The 7,500-nt window shown below is 58.2% G+C and overlaps 1 non-coding gene and 1 pseudogene across 1 annotated transcript; both read right to left on the bottom strand.

The window, feature by feature from the left end:
* Window positions 1–900, bottom strand: part of LOC128308482 (uncharacterized) — a 3,513-nt pseudogene extending 2,613 nt beyond the window's left edge.
* A 419-nt stretch (window positions 901–1,319) lies between these two features.
* LOC128308492 (5.8S ribosomal RNA) lies at window positions 1,320–1,477 on the bottom strand. The gene has a single exon (XR_008288327.1). It is a non-coding gene; the product is annotated as a 5.8S ribosomal RNA (ribosomal RNA).
* Between the last annotated feature and the right edge of the window lie 6,023 nt (window positions 1,478–7,500).

Genomic DNA, 7,500 nt, shown 5'->3' with positions numbered 1-7,500 from the left:
CCTGTGGGTTTCCAGTGTCCAGCGGCCCGGGGTAGGACCGCCAATACCCATTGGCTTGCGCGCAAGATAGACTTCTTGGTCCGTGTTTCAAGACGGGTCCCGAGGGTATCTCAATGCATAATGCGTCATCACAGATCGGGGGTGAGTGCTTCGAAGGTCTCCGGCTTGAGAACCTGCCCTCTCGACCCCGCTCTAACCAATCCATCACGCTTCCAGCGGCGCACCAAATGCTCGGTCGGGCCCTGCGCCTCTCGGTGTGAAAGGCGCGGAGACTCTCGCTCGGGGAGGCCGCCGAGCCACCCGTACTAAAGAGCCGCCAACCACGAGCCAGGGGCCGTTGCCGGAACAATAAACTCACACTTGTAATGGATCGCGATGTCCGTTACTGCGGACCGATAAGTGCACGGCAGCCGACCCGGCGAGGGCCAACCACCGCTGAATATCGCCGCCCGGATCATTGAGCTCAACAGGTTTGCGTCCCCTAGGCAGTTTCACGTACTATTTGACTCTCTATTCAGAGTGCTTTTCAACTTTCCCTCACGGTACTTGTTTTCTATCGGTCTCATGGCGGTATTTAGCTTTAGAAGGAGTTTACCTCCCACTTAGTGCTGCACTATCAAGCAACACGACTCCATGGAGCCGACCGTCTACCACCTCACTTTTCGTGCCGTTCGACGGGCCTATCACCCTCTGTGGGAAAATGGGCCACCTTCAAGTTGAACTTGAACTGTTTGCACCGTAAGTGGTAGATAACGGACCGGTCCAGTACACGGAATCGGACAGACGCGAGGTACGCGCCGTCCCTACGTGCTGAGCTTATCCCGTTTCGCTCGCAGCTACTCAGGGAATCCCTGTTGGTTTCTTGTCCTCCCCTTATTAATATGCTTAAATTCTGGGGGTTCTCACACATCACTTGAGGCCTACGTTGGATTTTTCCCGAATGGTAAATAGTAGCACGCACTTGTTCGCTTGTATCCAGCGGGTGGGCGTACCGCACGCGTTACACGACTCGGCCAGACGGCGGGTCCCGGCAACAGACGGCAAGCCAGGTGTTCAAGGGCTTCCGGTGCTCCCAGGTTGTCTTATAGCCGAAGTTCGAACCGTGCGACACGACACGCACCCACTGGGCCAACTGTACCGCCTTACCATTTCAGCGCCCAAGGTCCCCCGCGGAAGGGGTCCGAGCACGCCATGATGCACAGTGCGCCAAACGCGTGTGTTCAAGCCTGCGACACACTCCCGGGCGTGCTGCTCGCCCAGGCGTGCCGCTGGTACGCGGGCGTCCTGTAGTTATGGAATAGTGTGTAACAAGAATTGGTAGGCACTCAAGAATGTGTGCATCGGTCGGGTTTAAACGTCCGATGCGCCATATGCGTTCAACGTGTCGGTGTTCATGTGTCCTGCAGTTCACATTCTGACGCGCATTTAGCTGCGGTCTTCATCGATCCATGAGCCGAGTGATCCCCTGCCTAGGGTTTTGGTATGTTCAACTGTCTCCTATGTTTTCGTTATGCGCTAGGTGCATCTCTCACAACTTAAGTTCCCCGGACAGCGTAACCGTGCACCTCTCGGTTCCTTCGAAGCCGTCCAGGGTGGACAAGGATGACCATTGGTCTTCCTTCCCATTGATCGACGCGCGATGTGGGCGGCATCGGCGCGATCTTGCACAACTTTCGTTCTCTTGATTAGGTTCTCTCTCGCTCGAGGCCAGTGTTTAAATATGTTCTAGTGGGTCTTTACCTTCGCCCATGTGTCACACACTTTACGCGTTCGATGGCTGCCATTGGGAGTGTGCGCACAGGTACGAAGGCCACTGGCCTACGGTCGCGCACGCTCAATATCGTAGTATAGACACACCTCTCTCGCGGGTCTAATTGGCGTGCGCGGCCCCCAAAAGGTAACATAGCAGTTTGTTCTGCTGATACCGTGTTTCTCTATCTCTCTAATCAACTCACACAACAACATATATGTATTGATCGGTAATGATCCTTCCGCAGGTTCACCTACGGAAACCTTGTTACGACTTTTACTTCCTCTAAATCATCAAGTTCGGTCAACTTCGGCCATGCCAGCTGCAGCTCACGAAGGAACCGCGGAAGGTGTGCCTCCAGAGACCTCACTAAATAATCCATCGGTAGTAGCGACGGGCGGTGTGTACAAAGGGCAGGGACGTAATCAGCGCTAGCTAATGACTAGCACTTACTAGAAATTCCAGGTTCATGGGGACCGTTGCAGTCCCCAATCCCAACTAAATGAGCATTTGGGTGATTTCCCGTTCCTCTCGGAATGGGGGCGCCAATTGGCGAGAACACGCTGCTGCTCACATTGTAGCACGCGTGCAGCCCAGAACATCTAAGGGCATCACGGACCTGTTATCGCTCATTCTCACCTTGCTAAACACAAGTTGTCCCGCTAAGCAGGGCAAACGTGGCCGACGACCGCCCGTGAAGGGGCCGCCGGCCTTGACGTCAGGTGCGCCCGGAGGTGCACTGCTGACAGCGTTCTAGTTAGCTTGTTTGAGTCGCGTTCGTTATCGGAATTAACCAGACAAATCATTCCACGAACTAAGAACGGCCATGCACCACTACCCTTAAATTTGAGAAAGAGCTCTCAATCTGTCTTACCTCGATAAGTTCGGACCTGGTAAATTTTCCCGTGTTGAGTCAAATTAAGCCGCAAGCTCCACTTCGTTTTTTTTTTTTTTTTGTAAACACTCAAGGGATTTATTTGTACAAAGCTTAAAATAAACTTAAATCTATCCCTTATCTCCCCCTCCTGGACCCGTTCCCTAGCGGGGCTTGGGACCAGGAGTATTAAGCGCACGTGGCATCGCCTTTATTAATTCCATTATTCATATTGGTCTCCCATCGCATTCGATATTGCCGTTCCTCTATTTACTTTCCACCCCCGAAATTCCCCTCGCTTATCGGCCGGAAGTAGTAGATTCCGTGATAGATGCCAGGGAGTCTGCAGATAGCACCTCACGCACCCCCTGGTTGGACGGCTCCCTTCGTGATGTTCGGCGTAGCCGCTCCATCTCTCGTCTTCTCACACGCCGCCGGATGATGTCCGCCTCCGAAGGGGCTGTCCGACTCCGCCGACTTCTACCTCGTGGGACTGGTGGTAGAGTCCCTTCCCTCGCTCGTTGACGATAGACCCGCTGTAGGTAGAGTCTTCGCTCGTGTCGCGCTCTCAAGGTACTCGGAGAAGGAGGCAGTCCGCGTCCTCGTGTGGGGATGGGTGGTGGCGCTTCTCCTGCTTCCTCCGCCTGCACCGCCGCCATCAGAATGATCCTCTCACGATCACGTTCAGCTGCTGCCAGTGCGGATGCAAGGCGCACTTCCGCCCGTTCTTCAGCCCTTCGACGACCTCTTCTGTTTCGGCTGGCTCGACCTCGGTTGACTCGGAAGAGGTCCGCCACCCCGTCGACAGACACCTGCTCGCCATCCTGTGCACCAGCGTCGTCTGCTGATGTTATCGCCGGTTGCGATTCGAGATGTGCACAAAGGTTGAGCTGCAGCTCATCCTCGCGCCAGAGCTGCTGTAACACCTTCGTGATTCTGCGAGCAGCTTCCTGGATGTTGTTCCACCGCTCGGGGCTCTCCAGCAACTTCATGCCCATGTTGTCCTCGTTGACTGGGTCGCTGGTGCCGTACCCCAGCAGCTCCACTCGGATGTCCTGGAACACCTCGCACCGGAACAGCACGTGGGCCACCGACTCGACAGACCCCGGGCACCGTGGGCACTCCGCCGATGGGGCAAAACCGCAGACATGGAGGTATTCCCGGAAGAAACCGTGCCCGGTTAACACCTGCGAGAGGTGGAAATCCACCTCTCCATGCCGCCTTCCCATCCACTGGTGCAGGTCCGGGATCACTCGGTGGGCCCAAACCACGTACCGACTGGCCGTTGATGCTGCGGCCGCCTCGTCCCATGCTCTCTGCCACTCCTGCAGAGTCCTCTGCCGCTCCTCCAGCCGGATGTCCTTGCGGCTGGCACCCGGAGCAGCTAGGAGCCTCCGATGGCACCTTGCGTCCTCTCGCACCAGCAGCCTGAACGGCACAAGGCCTGCTAGCACGACTCCGGTCTCGTATGCCACCGACACGAACGAGCTGGTGACGCCACGTGCCAGGGGCTTCTGCACCTGGGCCAGCTTCCGTCGGCACCACTGCAGATCCGTCGCCTCAGACCACACGGGGGCAGCATACCGGACGATCGACTCCGCCACCGCCGCCAACAACCGACGCTTGGCCACCTGGGGTCCACTGTGGTTTCTCATGACTGAGGTGACCACGCCTACCACGCGGAGGGCTTTGGCCGTCGACAGCTCCACGTGTGGCTTCCACGAAAGGTGGTCGTGGATCTGGACCCCCAGGTACCGGATCGACTGCTTACTGTGGATGATGGTGTCTCCGACGCGGAACGGCACCCTCAGTTCACCTCTCCGCAGGCTGGAGATCATCACGCCCTCGGTCTTCTCCGGAGCGAGCTGCAGGTGATGGTCCTCCATCCAGGCCGCGATCGCGTCCACCGCCTGTTCAGCTACAGATGCCGCCTCCTCTGGTGTGCACCCCTGTGCCAGGACCGCAATATCGTCCGCAAAGCCGATGACGCTGGCCCCTTCGGGGAGCTCGACCCGTAACACGCCGTCATACATAATGTTCCACAGTGTCGGGCCCAGGATGGACCCCTGTGGAACACCTGCAGTCACTCGACGTGTAACGGGCCCGTCTGCGGTGTCATAGACGAGCTCCCTGTCGGTGAAATAGTCCTTCAGGATGTTGCGGATCTGCCTCGGCACACCCTTGTCCTCGAGCGCAGCAGCGATGCACTGCCAGCTGGCAGTGTTAAATGCGTTGCGCACGTCCAGCGCAACAACCAGGAGGCAGCGCTTGTCCCGGTTGTTAGTCCGTCCGAATGACATCGCGCGACGGCCCGCATTCACCACCAGTTGGATCGCCTGTACAGTCGAACGGCCCTTCCGGAACCCGAACTGGTTTTCCGCCAACCTTGGCGAATCCAAGTCCTCCACGACGTCGTTGATCCGCGTCAGCAGCATCCGCTCATATACCTTTCCCGGGTTGTTCAGCAGCAGGATCGGGCGCGCAGAAGAAGCGAGTCCCGGTGGCTTGCCCGGCTTGGGGACAAGGGCCAGCTTTTGTCTCTTCCATTCATCCGGAAACCGCTCGCTGTCCAAGCATTCCTGGAACATGTCACGAAAGACCTCCGGATGCTTCCGAATGGCGGCAGTCAGAGCGGCATTCGGCACACCGTCCAGACCTGGGGCCTTCCGCGGGTTCAGTGAGCTCGCGATGTCCAGCAGCTCCTGCGTTGAGACGGCCCGAACTGGTTCCTCTTCCCCTCTCTCCAGGACTTGGCCTGACGACGAAGGCCAGTCAACTGGAGGATGCTGGGGGAACAGAGTGGAGACGACGCTCTCCAGAACCGATGGGTCGCGCTCCCTCGCTGTCCAGCTTCCACGGAGGCGGCTTAGCACGTTACGGAACCACTGTCCCGTCTCGTCATCCGCGAGCCCCTGCAGCATCTCGTCGAAGTGCGTTCTCTTGCTGGTGGTGATAGCTGTCTCCAGGGCGGTCCGCACCTGAAGGAGATCGCTGGCTGCGGCGAGCTGCTCTGCCTCGTTGGTTGCGGCATCGAAGCGATCCTTAGCGAGGCGGCAGTCCTCACACAAGGCCTCGATCGCTGGCGTCCACCAATAAGCAGGTCGTCCCGAATGGCCTTGCGAAGGGAACACTCGCGCCATGGTTCCGTCGCAAGCTTCCGTCAGGACCCTCTCCAAGCTTCCCGCACTTGTAACCCGCTCTGCGAACGATGCTACGTCGAGCGCCACGTCGAAAAGCCGGGCGTCAAACTGACGGGTACGCCATCTCGTGCCGCTTTCTCGCGTAGAAGGACTCTCCTGTCGACGACGATCTGCCGCTGGCCGCTGAAGAAACTCCCCCACAGCAAACCGAATGTACACGTGGTCGCTGTACGAGTACCGGCTCATTATTCTCCATCGATGCTCCGGAAAGGTGTTAGCTCCGGCGATGCTGCGACTGGCGAAGGCAACATCCACCACGCTCGGACGAGCCACTCCGTTGCCCAGGAAGGTTGGGGCGGTGCCGGTGTTTAACACCTCCAGCCCCAAGCTGTCGACGAGCTGGACCACAATCTCGCCCTTTGCGTTGGTGCGGCCACTACCCCAAGCGCTATGCCACGCGTTAAGGTCCCCTGCCATGACGACGTGCGAGTGACCTCTCGCTACCACTTCGATGCGCTGCATGATCTCCTCGAACTCTGGAACACCCGCTGAAGGCGACACATAGCAGCAAATGAACAGGACGCCGTTGATCCGGGCAGCCGCGATCCCAGACTGCGTCACGGAGACCACCTGCTGAACCGGATAAGACTCGCTGCTGGCAATGATGGCCACCTTCCCGTCCCTGTCCGCCACCCAGTTCCCGTTGTTCCTGGGAACACTATGCAGCTCCACCATTAAGCAGACGTCCGCCCGCTCCGTCCTCATCGTGTTGAGCGCAAGATCTTGTGCGCTCCTGCTGCGGTTCACGTTAATCTGGAGCACATCCATCTAGTTTGAGGGCTGTGCACCACAGGCTGCAGCACCGATGCGATGGGCACCGCCGCACAGCATACACTTGATGTCATTGGTGCAACCCGACGCCTTGTGGTTGTGGTCGCCGCATCGTATACAACACTTAGACCTGTCGTCCCCAGTACATCTTGCGGCGATGTGCCCCCGCTCCAAACACCGGAAGCACCGAGCCAGCTGACCCGACACTTTTGGGGCTTCGTGCACCGCACAATACGTGTAGCCCAGCTCCAGCCGTCGGTCCTTGACGAGATCGGCTTCTGCTCGTGGGAGGCGCACGCGGGCCCGCTTCGTCATATCACGACGCTCCCAAAGGTTCACGGTAGCTACCGACGACTGCTTGCCCAGAGAGGTCATGATCGCCTTTTTGATAGCTTCTTCGTCGACCATGTTATCAATCCCGGTCAGGACGACCTCAGCCATCTCGGTCCTGACGGATGCAGATCCACTCTCCCCGATGACCTCCTGAATGATGTCCTTCAGCGCGGCACTATCAACGTCGCGGCTCAACGGCAGCAGAAGGTGGTCTTTTGGCGTTCTTCTGCCAACACCAATTTGCCGCTGGAAATCAGCTATCCGCGGACTGGTCCGGAGCTTCACGTACATATCCTTGTAGGACACTCCTGGGGCAGGCACAACGACGATTTCATCTGGACGTTTCCGTCTCGGGCGCCGCTTCTCCTGCTGTTGTTGCATGTTCGTCCACTGCTGCTGCTGGTATGCTGGCTGCTGCTTACTCTGCTTCCGCAGCAACTGGCCCTGCAAACGCCACTGTTGTTGCTGGGGCTGCCCAGCCGAACGCTGTCCGCTCTGATGTTGCTGCGGACGTTGCTGCTGTTGCCGCTGCGGCTGCTGCCGTTGCGAAAGCTGCGGCCACTGCTGCTGAT

Source organism: Anopheles moucheti (assembly GCF_943734755.1).
Source record: "Anopheles moucheti chromosome X unlocalized genomic scaffold, idAnoMoucSN_F20_07 X_unloc_4, whole genome shotgun sequence".
NCBI lineage: Eukaryota > Metazoa > Arthropoda > Insecta > Diptera > Culicidae > Anopheles > Anopheles moucheti.
Note: the sequence above shows the minus strand (reverse complement) of the source record. Positions and strands in the feature narration are given on the sequence as shown.